Here is a 16025-nt window from a genome sequence, read left to right as displayed (position 1 = left end):
AAACCTTTTGAGCAAATTTTTTTTTAAAGAAGATACTTTTCCTTAGCCACAGAAATATCAAAACATAATTTCTCTCCCTGGACCAACAACCTCATGCGAGGACAATTAGCAGTTTTTTCAATCAAAAACCAAAAGGCCGCTCATATTCAAATGCGAAATGATACTCAGTTCTAAGCTTTTAAATATAATATTTCTTTTCAAATTGTTAGCTTAAGTGTGAGAGGGCAACGATCATAAAAAATTAGGCAAAAAAACTAAAAGATTTTCTACTACAACTAAACTAACAACACACTTTCTACTAATCGAACAGTTTTTACCAAAATAATCTGGTGCAAGATTTACTAAGGTCTGCCTTGTGGTTATTTAAAAAATAGCGTAGGTTGTTTGAAAATCGAAGTCGAGCGTTTTATAGAAAGTGGCGCTCCCTATTTTGTATTGAAAACGTCAAAAAACATTTCTAGGTTGATCACAATGGCCTGATTGGAATAGAGACCTACCTTTCTCTCCGCCTTGAAGAGAATCGTATGAGAAGTATTCACGGAGTTCAAGAGAACCAAATATTAAAACCTCCGATTTCGAAAAACCCACTTTTTCTATAGCAATTAGAGTTGCGATGATGCGAACGCCCAACACATGCCATTTGACCACTGATTCCGAATCTTTAAAAGTTTGCAATGTATAGGTGTCAAGGAGTAGTGGTTATCGCATCAGCCAATCACGCAGAAAATCCCCAGTTGAAGCCTGTGTGGAATCATTTTTCACAGTTATACGATTTCTCCGTTTGTTTTCACTAGTCGAGTCAAAAACACAAAATCAATCAATGTCTTCTTTGCCACAAGAAGCTTCAAACAATCACTTGAAACACTTTGAGCAAACTTTTGTTTAAGAAATACTTTTACTTCTCCACAGAAATATCAAAACATAATTACTCTCCCTCTAACAACAACTTCATGCAATGGCAATTAACAATTTCCTTTATCACATGCAAAATGACAATCAGCTCGAAGTTTATAAACCTATTTTTACAATATAAACAGTTTGTTCAAGCGGAATAGGGCAACAATCAAAAAAATAAGCAAAAAAAATAAAAAATATTCTTCTACAACTAAACCTACAACATACGTTCCACAAAACAAACAGTTCTTAGTAAAAAATATAGCGCGAAATTTAATAAGGTCAGCCTTGTAATTAGTTGAAAAAAGATTTCCCTGGTTTTTCTCCTTGGACCTACAACCTCATGCAAGGACAATTAACAGTTTTTTTATCAAAAACAAAATGCCACTCATTTCGAAGCTTTGAAACTTATTTTTACAATTCAACCTCGGATCTTGTTGAAACCTCTTTTTTCTATAGCAAACAAGATTGCGATGATAAAAACTCCAAACACATGCCACTTGACCACTCATTCCGTCTTAAAATCTATGCAATCTAACAGGTGCCATGGTCTAGTGGTTATCACATCAGCCTAACAAGCTGAAGGTCCGTAGTTCAAGCCTGGCGGAAATCAGTTTCATACCGTTTGACAATGACTGCGATTTTTTCACTAGTCTAGTCAAAAACACAAAACCAATCAAAACTTTTTTTTAACACAAGAAGCTTTAAACAATCAATTAAAACCTTTTGATCATCCTTAAAGAAATATAAAAAAAACGGTCTTCACAAAATTAACATAACACAATTTTTCTCCATAAACCAACAACCTCATGAAACATAATTTACCAATTCACATCATCAAATGCGAAATCATACTCAGTTCTAAGCTTTTAAATCTAATATTACATTTCAAATGATTTGTTTAAGCGTGACAGGGCAACGATCAAAAAATGAGCAAAAAAATTAAAAAAATTTTCTACTGCAACTAAACTAACAACATACGTTCTACTAATCGAACATTTTTTACAAAAAAAACCTGGCGAAAGAGTTACTAAGGTCAACCTTGTAGTTAGTTAAAAAATAGCTAAGGTTATTCGAACATCGAAGCCGAGAGTTTTATAGAAAGTGGCGCTCCCAATTTTGCATTGAAAAAACGTCAGAAAACAATTCTAGGTTGATCACAATAGACTGATTGCAAGAGCTACCTACCTTTCTCTCTGCCTTGAATAATAACTTATCAGGAGTATTCACTGAGTACAAGAGACCCCAATATTAAAACCTCAAATCTCGATAAACCCACTTAATTTAAAGCATTTAGAGTTGCGATGATGCAAACTGCTAACACATGCCATTTGAACACTGATTCCGAATCTTAAAATCTATGCAATCGTATAGGTGTCAAGGAGTAGTGGTTATCGCATCTGCCAATCACGCAGAAAATCCCCAGTTGAAGCCTGTGTGGATTCATTTTTCACCGTTACACGATTTCTCCGTTTTTTTTCACTAGTCGAGTCAAAAACACAAATTCAATCAATGTCTTCTTTGACACAAGAAGCTTCAAACAATCACTTGAAACACTTTGAGCAAATTTTTGTTAAAAAAATACTTTTACTTCTCCACAGAAATATCAAAACATAAATACTCTCCCTCGAACAACAACTTCATGCAATGGCAATTAACAATTTCCTTTATCACATGCAAAATGACAATCAGTTCGAAGCTTATAAACCTATTTTTACAATTTAAACAGTTTGTTCAAGCGTAATAGGGCAACAATCGAAAAATTAAGGGAAAAATAAAAAATATTTTTCTACAACTAAACTAACAACATACGTTCCACAAAACAAACAGTTCTTAGTAAAAAATAAAGCGCGAAATTTAATAAGGTCAGCCTTGTAATTAGTTGAAAATAGATTTCCCTGGTTTTTCTCCCTGGACCTACAACCTCATGCAAGGACAATTAGCAGTTTTTTTTATCAAAATTAAAATGCCACTCATTTCGAAGCTTTGAAATATATTTTTACAATTCAACCTCGGATTTTGATGAAACCTCTTTTTTCTATAGCAAACAAAATTTCGATGATAAAAACTCCAAAAAATTGCCTTTTGACCACTGATTCCGTCTTAAAATCTATGCAATCTAACAGGTGCCATGGTCTAGTGGTTATCACATCAGCCTAACAAGCATAAGGTCCGTAGTTCAAGCCTCCCTGGAATCAGTTTCATACCGTTTGACAATGTCTGCGATTTTTTCACTGGTCTAGTCAAAAACACGAAACCAATCAAAAACTTTTTTGACACAAGAAGCTTTAAACAATCAATTAAAAATTTTTGATGATCCTTAAAGAAATATAAAAAAACGGTCTTCACAAAAATAACATAACACAATTTTTCTCCATGAACCAACAACCTCGTGAAACATAATTTATCAATTCACATCATCAAATGCAAAATCATACTCAGTTCTAAGCTTTTAAATCTAATATTACATTTCAAATGGTTTGTTTAAGCGTGACAGGGCAACGATCAAAAAAATGAGCAAAAAAATTGAAAAAATATTCTACTGCAGCTAAACTAACAACTTACGTTCTACTAATCGAACATTTTTTACAAAAAAAACCTGGCGAAAGAGTTACTAAGGTCAACCTTGTAGTTAGTTAAAAAATAGCTTAGGTTATTCGAACATCGAAGCCGAGAGTTTTATAGAAAGTGGCGCTCCCAATTTTGCATTGAAAAACGTCAGAAAACAATTCTAGGTTGATCACAATGGACTGATTGCAAGAGCTACCTACCTTTCTCTCTGCCTTCAATAATAACTTACCAGCAGTATTCACTGAGTACAAGAGACCCCAATATTAAAACCTCAAATCTCGATAAACCCACTTAATTTAAAGCATTTAGAGTTGCGATGATGCAAACTGCTAACACATGCCATTTGAACACTGATTCCGAATCTTAAAATCTATGCAATCGTATAGGTGTCAAGGAGTAGTGGTTATCGCATCTGCCAATCACGCAGAAAATCCCCAGTTGAAGCCTGTGTGGATTCATTTTTCACCGTTACACGATTTCTCCGTTTTTTTTCACTAGTCGAGTCAAAAACACAAATTCAATCAATGTCTTCTTTGACACAAGACGCTTCAAACAATCACTTGAAACACTTTGAGCAAATTTTTGTTAAAAAAATACTTTTACTTCTCCACAGAATTATCAAAACATAATTACTCTCCCTCGAACAACAACTTCATGCAATGGCAATTAACAATTTCCCATTATCACATGCCAAATGACAATCAGTTCGAAGCTTATAAACCTATTTTTACAATTTAAACAGTTTGTTCAAGCGTAATAGGGCAACAATCGAAAAACTAAGGGATAAAAATAAAAAATATTTTTCTACAACTAAACTAACAACATACGTTCCACAAAACAAACAGTTCTTAGTAAAAAATAAAGCGCGAAATTTAATAAGGTCAGCCTTGTAATTAGTTGAAAATAGATTTCCCTGGTTTTTCTCCCTGGACCTACAACCTCATGCAAGGACAATTAGCAGTTTATTTATCAAAATTAAAATGCCACTCATTTCGAAGCTTTGAAATTTATTTTTACAATTCAACCTCGGATCTTGATGAAACCTCTTTTTTGTATAGCAAACAAAATTTCGATAATAAAAACTTCAAAAAAATGCCTTTTGACCACTGATTCCGTCTTAAAATCTATGCAATCTAACAGGTGCCATGGTCTAGTGGTTATCACATCAGCCTAAAAAGCAGAAGGTCCGTAGTTCAAGCCTCACTGGAATCAGTTTCATACCGTTTGACAATGTCTGCGATTTTTTCACTAGTCTAGTCAAAAACACAAAACCAATCAAAACTTTTTTTGACACAAGAAGCTTAAAACAATCAATTAAAACCTTTTGATGATCCTTAAAGAAATATAAAAAAACGGTCATCACAAAAATAACATAACACAATTATTCTCCATGAACCAACAACCTCATGAAACATAATTTACCAATTCACATCATCAAATGCGAAATCATACTCAGTTCTAAGCTTTTAAATCTAATATTACATTTCAAATGATTTGTTTAAGCGTGACAGGGCAACGATCAAAAAATGAGCAAAAAAATTAAAAAAATTTTCTACTGCAACTAAACTAACAACATACGTTCTACTAATCGAACATTTTTTACAAAAAAAAACCTGGCGAAAGAGTTACTAAGGTCAACCTTGTAGTTAGTTAAAAAATAGCTTAGGTTATTCGAACATCGAAGCCGAGAGTTTTATAGAAAGTGGCGCTCCCAATTTTGCATTGAAAAACGTCAGAAAACAATTCTAGGTTGATCTTAATGGCCTGATTGCAAGAGCTATCTACCTTTCTCTCTGCCTTCAAGACAAATTTATCAGGAGTATTCACTGAGTACAAGAACCCCAAAATTAAAACCTCAAATCTCGATAAACCCACTTTATTTAAAGCATTTAGAGTTGCGATGATGCAAACCGCTAACACATGCCATTTGAACACTGTTTTCGAATCTTAAAATCTATGCAATCTTATAGGTGCCATGGTGTAGTGGTTATCATATCTTCCTAACAGGCAGAAGGTCCCGAGTGCAAAACGGGTGGCATCAGTTTTTTACCGTTTGACAATGTCTGCTTTTTTTTCACTAGTCCATTCAAAAACACAAAACCAATCAAAACTTTTTTGACACAAGAAGCTTTAAACAATCAATTAAAACCTTTTGATCATTTTTTGTAAGAAGAAAACATTTTCGGTGTTCACAAAAATTAGAACACACAATTTTTCTCCCTGAACCAACAACCTCAAGAAATGACAATTATTATTCATTTCTTCATATGCGAAATGATACTCAGTACTAAGCTTTTAAATATAATATTACCTTTCAAACTATTTGCTTAAGCGTGAGAAGGCAACGATCAAAAAAAATAAGCAAAAAAATATGATAAGCTTGAAACAATCACTTGCAACCTTTTGAGCAAAACTTTGTTAAGACACAAACTTTTACTTCTCCATAGAAAAATCAAATCATAATTTCATTCCCTCGAACAACAACTTCATGCAATGGCAATTAACAATTTCCTTTATCACTTGCCAAATGACAATCAGTTCGAAGCTTATAAACCTATTTTTACAATTTAAACAGTTTGTTCAAGCGTAATAGGGCAACAATCGAAAAATTAAGGGAAAAAATAAAAAATATTTTTCTACAACTAAACTAACAACATACGTTCCACAAAACAAACAGTTCTTAGTAAAAAATAAAGCGCGAAATTTAATAAGGTCAGCCTTGTAATTAGTTGAAAATAGATTTCCCTGGTTTTTCTCCCTGGACCTACAACCTCATGCAAGGACAATTAGCAGTTTTTTTATCAAAATTAAAATGCCACTCATTTCGAAGCTTTGAAATTTATTTTTACAATTCAACCTCGGATCTTGATGAAACCTCTTTTTTGTATAGCAAACAAAATTTCGATGATAAAAACTTCAAAAAAATGCCTTTTGACCACTGATTCCGTCTTAAAATCTATGCAATCTAACAGGTGCCATGGTCTAGTGGTTATCACATCAGCCTAACAAGCAGAAGGTCCGTAGTTCAAGCCTCACTGGAATCAGTTTCATACCGTTTGACAATGTCTGCGATTTTTTCACTAGTCTAGTCAAAAACACAAAACCAATCAAAACTTTTTTTGACACAAGAAGCTTAAAACAATCAATTAAAACCGTTTGATGATCCTTAAAGAAATATAAAAAAACGGTCTTCACAAAAATAACATAACACAATTATTCTCCATGAACCAACAACCTCATGAAACATAATTTACCAATTCACATCATCAAATGCGAAATCATACTCAGTTCTAAGCTTTTAAATCTAATATTACATTTCAAATGGTTTGTTTAAGCGTGACAGGGCAACGATCAAAAAATTGAGCAAAAAAATTAAAAAAATATTCTACTGCAACTAAACTAACAACATACGTTCTACTAATCGAACATTTTTTACAAAAAAAAACCTGGCGAAAGAGTTACTAAGGTCAACCTTGTAGTTAGTTAAAAAATAGCTTAGGTTATTCGAACATCGAAGCCGAGAGTTTTATAGAAAGTGGCGCTCCCAATTTTGCATTGAAAAACGTCAGAAAACAATTCTAGGTTGATCTTAATGGCCTGATTGCAAGAGCTATCTACCTTTCTCTCTGCCTTCAAGACAAATTTATCAGGAGTATTCACTGAGTACAAGAACCCCAAAATTAAAACCTCAAATCTCGATAAACCCACTTTATTTAAAGCATTTAGAGTTGCGATGATGCAAACCGCTAACACATGCCATTTGAACACTGTTTTCGAATCTTAAAATCTATGCAATCTTATAGGTGCCATGGTGTAGTGGTTATCATATCTTCCTAACAGGCAGAAGGTCCCGAGTGCAAAACGGGTGGCATCAGTTTTTTACCGTTTGACAATGTCTGCTTTTTTTTCACTAGTCCATTCAAAAACACAAAACCAATCAAAACTTTTTTGACACAAGAAGCTTTAAACAATCAATTAAAACCTTTTGATCATTTTTTGTAAGAAGAAAACATTTTCGGTGTTCACAAAAATTAGAACACACAATTTTTCTCCCTGAACCAACAACCTCAAGAAATGACAATTATTATTGATTTCTTCATATGCGAAATGATACTCAGTACTAAGCTTTTAAATATAATATTACCTTTCAAACTATTTGCTTAAGCGTGAGAAGGCAACGATCAAAAAAAATAAGCAAAAAAATATGATAAGCTTGAAACAATCACTTGCAACCTTTTGAGCAAAACTTTGTTAAGACACAAACTTTTACTTCTCCATAGAAAAATCAAATCATAATTTCATTCCCTCGAACATCAACTTCATGCAAAGACAATAAATAATTTACTTTAACAAATGCAAAATGACACTCAGTTCGAAGCCTATAAACCTAATTTTACATTTCAAACAAATTGTTCAAGCTTAATAGGGCAACGATCGAAAAACTAAGCAAAAAAAGATATTTTTCCACAACTAAACTAATAACATACGTTCTACTAAACAAACAGTTCTTTCTAAAGAGCGCAAGAGTAACTAAGCAGTCTTGTAAATAGTTGAAAATAGCTTCTTTCCCTGACAAGAAGCTCCAAACAAACACTTGAAACCTTTTGAGCAAAGTTCAAAAACAAAATGCTACTCATTTCGAAGCAGCTTTGAAACCTATTTTTACAATTCAACTTCAGATCATGATAAAAACCCCCTTTTTCCATAGCTAACAAAGTTGCGATTATGCTAACTCCTAAAAAACACCACTTGACCGCTGATTCCTAGTCTTAAATCTATGTAATCACAAAGGTGCCATGGTGCAGTGGTTATCACATCTGCCTAACACGCAGAGATACCCAGTTCAAGCCTGGGTGGCATCAGTTTTTTTACCGTGTGACAATTTCTTCGTTTTTTTCCATAGTCCAGTCAAAACACAAAAGCAATCGATACCTTCTTCTAGTGATCGAACAGCTTTTACTAAAAAAAACCTAGCGCAAGATTTACAAAGGTCAACTTTTAGCTCGTTAAAAAATAGCTTAGGTTGATTGAACATCGAAATTGTGTGTTTTATTAAAAGTGACGCTCGAATTTTTGCATTGAAAAACGTCAGAAAACAATTCTAGGCCTGATTGAAATATATACCTACCTTTCTCTCTGCCTTGAAGAAAACTTATAAGGAGTATCCACGGAGTTCAAGAGAACTAAATACTAAAACCTCGCATCTCGATAAACTCTTTTTTTAGCAACTAGAGCTGCGGTGATGCAAACTCCTACCACATGCCATTTGACCACTGATTCCGAATCTTTATAACTATGCAATCCTATAGGTGCCAAGGAGTAGTGATTATCGCGTCTGCGAGTCACGCAGGAGACCACCAGTACAATCCTGAGTGGAAGCATTTTTTACCGTTTTACGATTTCTCCGTTTGTTTTCACTAGTCGAGTTAAAAACACAAAACCAATCAGAATTTTATTGACACAAGAAGATTCAAACAATCACTTGAAACCTTTTGAGCAAAATTTTTTTGAAAAACTGATTTTTCATTTTCCACATTTCAAATAATTTGTTCAAGCTTAATCGGAAAACGATCGAAAAACTAAGCAAAAAAAGATATTCTTCCACAACTAAACTAACAACATACGTTCTACTGATCGAACAGTTTTTACTTAAAAAAACATAATTTCTCTCCGTGGACCAACAATTTCATGCAATGACAAATAACAATTTACTTTATCAAATAAAAAATGACAGTCACTTCGAAGCTTATAAACCTATTTTTTCAATTCAAGCAGTTTGTTCAAGCGTGATAGGGCAACGATCAAAAAAATAAGCGAAAGAAAAAGATATTCTTCTACAACTAAACTAACAACATACGTTCTACTAAACAAACAGTTCTTTCTAAAGAGCGCAAGAGTTACTAAGAAGTCTTGTAATTAGTTGAAAATAGCTTTCGCTGTTTTTTCTCTCCAGACCAATAACCTCATGCAAGGGCAATTAACAATTATTTTTATCAAAAACAAAATGCCGCTCATTTCGATGCTTTGAAACTTATTGTTACAATTCAACCTCGGATCTTTATGAAACCTACTTTTTCTATAGTAAACAAAATTGCGATGATGAAAACTCCTAACAAATGCCACTTTCCAAATCTTAAAATCTTTGCATTTTCATAGGTGCCATGGTGTAGTGGTTATAACATCTGCCTAACACGCAGAGATCCCCAGTTCAAGCCTGGGTGGTATCATTTTTTTTTTTACCGTTTGACAATTTCTACGTTTTTTTTTCATAGTCCAGTCAAAACACAAAAGCAATCAATATCTTCTTTGACACATGAAGCTCCAAACAAACACTTGAAGTTTTGTTAAAAACATAGTTTTCATTCTCCACAGAAATATCAAAACATATTTTCTCTACCTGGACCAACAACTTCATGCAATGACAATTAACAATTAACTTGATCAAATACAAAATGACACTCAGTTTGAGCTTATAAACCTATTCCTACAATTCAAACAGTTTGTTCAAGCGTGATAGCACAAGATCAGAAAAAGTGAGTAAAAAATATAAGATATTTTTCTATAACTTAACTAACAACATACGTTTTATTAATCTACCAGTTTTTATTTAAAAAACCATAATGATAGATTTACCAAGGTCAACCTTTTATCTAGTTAAAAATAGCTTAGGTTGTTTGAACATCGAAGTCGAGTGTTTTATTGAAAGTGACGCTCCCAATTTTGCATTGAAAAACGTCCGAAAACGATTCTAGGCCTGATTGAAAAAGATACCTACCTTTCTCTCTGCCGTGAAGAAAAACTAATAAGGAATATTCACTGAGTTCAAGAGAACTAAATATTGAAACGTCGGATCTCGATTAACCCAATTTTTTAGCAATTAGAGTTGCGATGATGCGAACTCCTAACACATGCTTTTTGACCACTGATTTCGAATCTTTAAAACTTTGCAATCCTATAGGAGCCAAGGAGTAGTGGTTATCGCATCTGCAAATCATGCAGGAGGCCTCCAATACAAGCCTGCGTGGAATCATTTTTTTAAACTGCTATACGATTACTCCGTTTGTTTTCACTAGTCGAGTCAAAAACACAAAACCAATCAATATCTTCTGTGACAGAAGAAGCTTCAAACAATCACTTGAAACCTTTTGATCAAGGTTTTGTTAATAAACCAACTTTTCCTTCTCCACAGAAGTATCAAAGCGTGAGTTCTCTCCCTGGACCAACAACTTCATGCATGCAATGACAATTAACAATTTACTTCATCAAATGCAAAATTACACTCAGTTCGAAACTTACCATTCAATTTTTACAATTCAAACGGTTTGTTCAAGCGTGACAGGGCAACAATCAAAAAAAGTGAGTAAAAACTAAAAGATATTCGTCTATTACTAAACTAAAAACATACGTTCTATTAAACGAGCAGTTTTTACTGAAAAAACATACCGTAGCGCAAGGTTTACTAAGATCAACCTTGTAATTATTGAATCTCTGCAACAGCTAATACTCAGAAAACAGCAATTTGGAGCGTCATTTAACTAAAAATGTAAGCGAACTAAAGGAGATGTAAATGTCATAACTGATCACTGAAATCTGTGCTCGCTCGCATCTGGATTCTGCAGAAACGTCTTTTAAGTGGTGCATACAAACTTCTGTCCCAAAAATTTGTGTTCTTGATAAAACTATCCCAAAAGATAACACATAGGCGAGGCTGCGCTTTACAAACACAAGCGAGGGAAACGCATACAAAAAAATTCTAAACAGGCTAAAACAGGCATTTTTGAATATCAATTCGGAGATTAGGAGTATCAATTTCTCACATCTGCTCAACCAATGCTTGTATTTTTACTAAAATTAGTCACCAATAAATCAGCATAAAAAAACTAATTCACTGTTCCGAATTTGAATCTCCGACCAGAATATTAGGAGAATCTCTCGCGTCCTCCCATCTGATCCACAGTCACTTATGCGAAACCCTAATAATTACTTTGCTTAAGCAGGAGATTGGCTGCTTATTTAGAAGAGAAAACTGCTACTGGCTCTTTCAATTGAACGCTTTAACTCAGATTTATTTTGTTAGTTTTCAAAAAAAAATGAGAAAGGTTCCAAAAAGAAATCAAAAAATCGAAAATTTACCAATTCCAAAACCTATTAAAACAACTCTACTGCTGAAGTATGGGAATAGCCTCTAATGCAGGGTGAATTTCAACGCTCTCATGTTAAAATTGATAAGTTAAAATCAGATATAGCTTGTAGTTTTCGAGAATATTGATGAAACGTCCAAAAAACGGTACAATTTTCAAGAATGGATTTCCCTCAAGTTCAGAAAAACGAACTTTTCGCGGATCGATTCAGACAATGCAACTTGAAATATTTCAAGCTATTCAAAGTTTCATAGCTTTAAAAGCTTGCTTAGAAAACTTTAAACTTTTTTGCGAAGCGATTCAGTCTATGAAAAAAATGGAAATATTTTAAAGTTTCTTAGTTTGAATAACTATCTCAGAAAACCTGAAACTTTTCGCAATTTTTCAATTTTTCTATCGAGCACAACGTTTCAGAAGGCTTAGATCAGAACATTCAAAAATTATTCAGAGCAACCATTGAGCTCTATGTTTTAGGCAAGAACTTTCTAGAACTTTGAATCTTTCTTAAGGCAGGATTATTCTTGAATTCTTTCTGAAAACTCCGAAATTCTTTAAAGAAGATGAATTGGAATGAACTTTAGACTAGACAGAACCTGCCCACGGTTTTTCCAACATTTTTCGTTTAGATGGTGATTTTGGCCTGAAAAGAATCAACTGAAAACAGCAAACTCTATACTCAGAAAACAATCAATATCTTTTTTGACAGAAGAAGCTTCAAACAACCACTTGAAACCTTTTGAGCAATTTTTTATTAAAACATACTTTTCCTTCTCCACAGAATTATCAAAACATAAGTTTTCTCCCTGAGCCAACAACCTCATGAAATGACAATTAACAATTCATTTATTCAAATGCGAAATGATACTCAATTCTAAGCTTTTAAATCTAATATTTCATTTCAAATTGTTAGCTTAAGCGTGAGAAGGCAGCGATCAAAAAAAATAAGCAAAAAAAGTAAAAAGTAATTCTATTACAACTAAATTAACAACATACGTTCTACTGATCGAACAGTTTTTACTAAAAAAAACCTAGCGTAAGATTTACTAAAGTCAACCTTTTAACTCGTTAAAAAATAGCTTAGGTTATTTGAACATCGAAGTCGAGTGTTTTATTTAAAGTGACGCTCGAAATTTTGCATTGAAAAACGTCAGAAAACAATTCTAGGCCTGATTGAAATAGATACCTACCTTTCTCTCTGCCTTGAAGAAAAACTTATAAGGAGTATCCACGGAGTTCAAGAGAACTAAATACTAAAACCTCGCATCTCGATAAACCCTTTTTTTAGCAATAAGAGTTGCGATGATGCAAACTCCTTATACATGCCAATTGACCACTGATTCCCAATCTTTATAACTTTGCAATACTATAGTTGCCAAGGGGTAGTGGTTATCGCATCTGCAAATCATGCAGGAGGCCCCACTCATGCCTGTGTGCAACCTTTTTTTGCCATTATACGATTTCTCTGTTTGCTTTTACTAGTCGAGCCAAAAACACAAAAGCAATCAATATCTTCTTTGACACAAAAAGCTCCAAACAAACACTTGAAACCTTTTGAGCAAAATTTTGTTAAAAAAATAGTTTTCCTTCTCCACAGAAATATCAAAACATTATTTCTCTACCTGGACCAACAACTCCATGCAATGATAATTAACAATTAACTTGATCAAATACAAAATGACATTCAGTTTCAAGCTTATAAACCTATTCCTACAATTCAAACAATTTTCTCAAGCGTGATAGCGCAACGATCGAAAAAAGTGAGTAAAAAAAAGATAATTTTCGATAACTAATCTAACAACATACGTTCTACTAATCGAACAGTTTTTATTTAAAAAAACCATAGCGATAGATTTACCAAGGTCAACCTTTTATCTAGTTAAAAAATGGCTTAAGTTGTTTGAACATCGAAGTCGAGTGTTTTATTTAAAGTGACGCTCCCAATTTTGCATTGAAAAACGTCCGAAAACAACTCTAGGCCTGATCGAAATAGATACCTACCTTCCTCTCTGCCGCGAAAAAAACTTATAAGGAGTTTTCATGGAGTACAAGAGAACTAAATTTGGAAACCTGGGATCTCGATTAACCCAATTTTTTTAGCGATTAGAGTTGCGATGATGCAAACTCCGAACACATGCTATTTGACCACTGATTCCGAATCTTCAAAAGTTTGGAATCCTATAGGTGCCAAGGAGTAGTGGTTATTGCATCTGCGAATCACGCACGAGGCCTCCAATACGATACGAGCCTGTGTGGAATCTTTTTTTACCGTTATACGATTACTCTGTTTGTTTTCACTAGTCGAGTCAAAAACACAAAACCACCTAATATCTTCTTTGACAAAAGAAGCTTCAAACAACCACTTGAAACCTTTTGAGCAAAATTTTGTTAAGAAACATATTTTTTCTTCTCCACAGAAATAACAAAACATAATTTCTCTCCCTGGACCAACAACTTTATGCAAGGAAAATTAACAATTTACTTTATCAAATGCAAAATGACAGTCAGTTCGAAGCTTATAAACCTATTTTTACGATTCAAACAGTTTGTTCAAGCGTGATAGGGCAACGATCAAAAAAATAAGCGAAAGAAAAAGATATTCTTCTACAACTAAACTAAAAACATACGTTCTACTAAACAAACAGTTCTTTCTAAAGAGCGCAAGAGTTACTAAGAAGTCTTGTAATTAGTTGAAAATAGCTTTCCCTGTTTTTTCTCTCCAGACCAATAACCTCATGCAAGGGCAATTAACAATTATTTTTATCAAAAACAAAATGCCGCTCATTTCGATGCTTTGAAACTTATTGTTACAATTCAACCTCGGATCTTTATGAAACCTACTTTTTCTATAGTAAACAAAATTGCGATGATGAAAACTCCTAACAAACGCCACTTTCCAAATCTTAAAATCTTTGCATTTTCATAGGTGCCATGGTGTAGTGGTTATAACATCTGCCTAACACGCAGAGATCCCCAGTTCAAGCCTGGGTGGTATCATTTTTTTTTTACCGTTTGACAATTTCTACGTTTTTTTCCATAGTCCAGTCAAAACACAAAAGCAATCAATATCTTCTTTGACACATGAAGCTCCAAACAAACACTTGAAACCTTTTGATCAAAGTTTTGTTAATAAACAAACTTTTCCTTCTCCACAGAAGTATCAAAGCGTGAGTTCTCTCCCTGGACCAACAACTTCATGCATGCAATGACAATTAACAATTTACTTCATCAAATGCAAAATTACACTCAGTTCGAAACTTACCATTCCCTGAGCCAACAACCTCATGAAATGACAATTAACAATTCATTTATTCAAATGCGAAATGATACTCAATTCTAAGCTTTTAAATATAATATTTCATTTCAAATTGTTAGCTTAAGCGTGAGAAGGCAGCGATCAAAAAAAATAAGCAATAAAAGTAAAAAGTTATTCTATTACAACTAAATTAACAACATACGTTCTACTGATCGAACATTTTTTACTAAAAAAAACCTAGCGTAAGATTTACTAAAGTCAACCTTTTAACTCGTTAAAAATAGCTTAGGTTATTTGAACATCGAAGTCGAGTGTTTTATTTAAAGTGACGCTCGAAACTTTGCATTGAAAAACGTCAGAAAACAATTCTAGGCCTGATTCTAATAGATACCTACCTTTCTCTCTGCCTTGAAGAAAAACTTATCAGGAGTATCCACGGAGTTCAAGAGAACTAAATACTAAAACCTCGCATCTCGATAAACCCTTTTTTTAGCAATAAGAGTTGCGATGATGCAAACTCCTAATACATGCCAATTGACCACTGATTCCCAATCTTTATAACTTTGCAATACTATAGTTGCCAAGGGGTAGTGGTTATCGCATCTGCAAATCATGCAGGAGGCCCCACTCATGCCTGTGTGGAACCTTTTTTTGCCATTATACGATTTCTCTGTTTGCTTTTACTAGTCGAGCCAAAAACACAAAAGCAATCAATATCTTCTTTGACACAAAAAGCTCCAAACAAACACTTGAAACCTTTTGAGCAAAATTTTGTTTAAAAAATATTTTTCCTTCTCCACAGAAATATCAAAACATTATTTCTCTACCTGGACCAACAACTTCATGCAATGATAATTAACAATTAACTTGATCAAATACAAAATGACATTCAGTTTCAAGCTTATAAACCTATTCCTACAATTCAAACAATTTTCTCAAGCGTGATAGCGCAACGATCGAAAAAAGTGAGTAAAAAAAAGATATTTTTCGATAACTAATCTAACAACATACGTTCTACTAATCGAACAGTTTTTATTTAAAAAAACCATAGCGATAGATTTACCAAGGTCAACCTTTTATCTAGTTAAAAAATGGCTTAAGTTGTTTGAACATCGAAGTCGAGTGTTTTATTTAAAGTGACGCTCCCAATTTTGCATTGAAAAACG

At 33.5% G+C, this 16025-nt stretch overlaps 1 protein-coding gene and 3 non-coding genes across 4 annotated transcripts in view; 3 read left to right on the top strand and 1 right to left on the bottom strand.

Moving 5' to 3' along the window:
- LOC134848707 (histone-lysine N-methyltransferase SETDB2-like) overlaps nt 1-16025 on the bottom strand; it is a 185020-nt gene that overhangs the window by 64704 nt on the left and 104291 nt on the right. The window lies entirely within an intron of this gene.
- Nucleotides 8256-8327, top strand: Trnav-aac (transfer RNA valine (anticodon AAC)). Its single transcript has one exon. It is a non-coding gene; the product is annotated as a tRNA-Val (tRNA).
- Trnav-aac (transfer RNA valine (anticodon AAC)) lies at nt 9621-9692 on the top strand. Its single transcript has one exon. It is a non-coding gene; the product is annotated as a tRNA-Val (tRNA).
- Nucleotides 14529-14600, top strand: Trnav-aac (transfer RNA valine (anticodon AAC)). Its single transcript has one exon. It is a non-coding gene; the product is annotated as a tRNA-Val (tRNA).

Source organism: Symsagittifera roscoffensis, chromosome 6 (genome assembly GCF_963678635.1).
Source record: "Symsagittifera roscoffensis chromosome 6, txSymRosc1.1, whole genome shotgun sequence".
NCBI lineage: Eukaryota > Metazoa > Xenacoelomorpha > Acoela > Convolutidae > Symsagittifera > Symsagittifera roscoffensis.
Note: the sequence above shows the minus strand (reverse complement) of the source record. Positions and strands in the feature narration are given on the sequence as shown.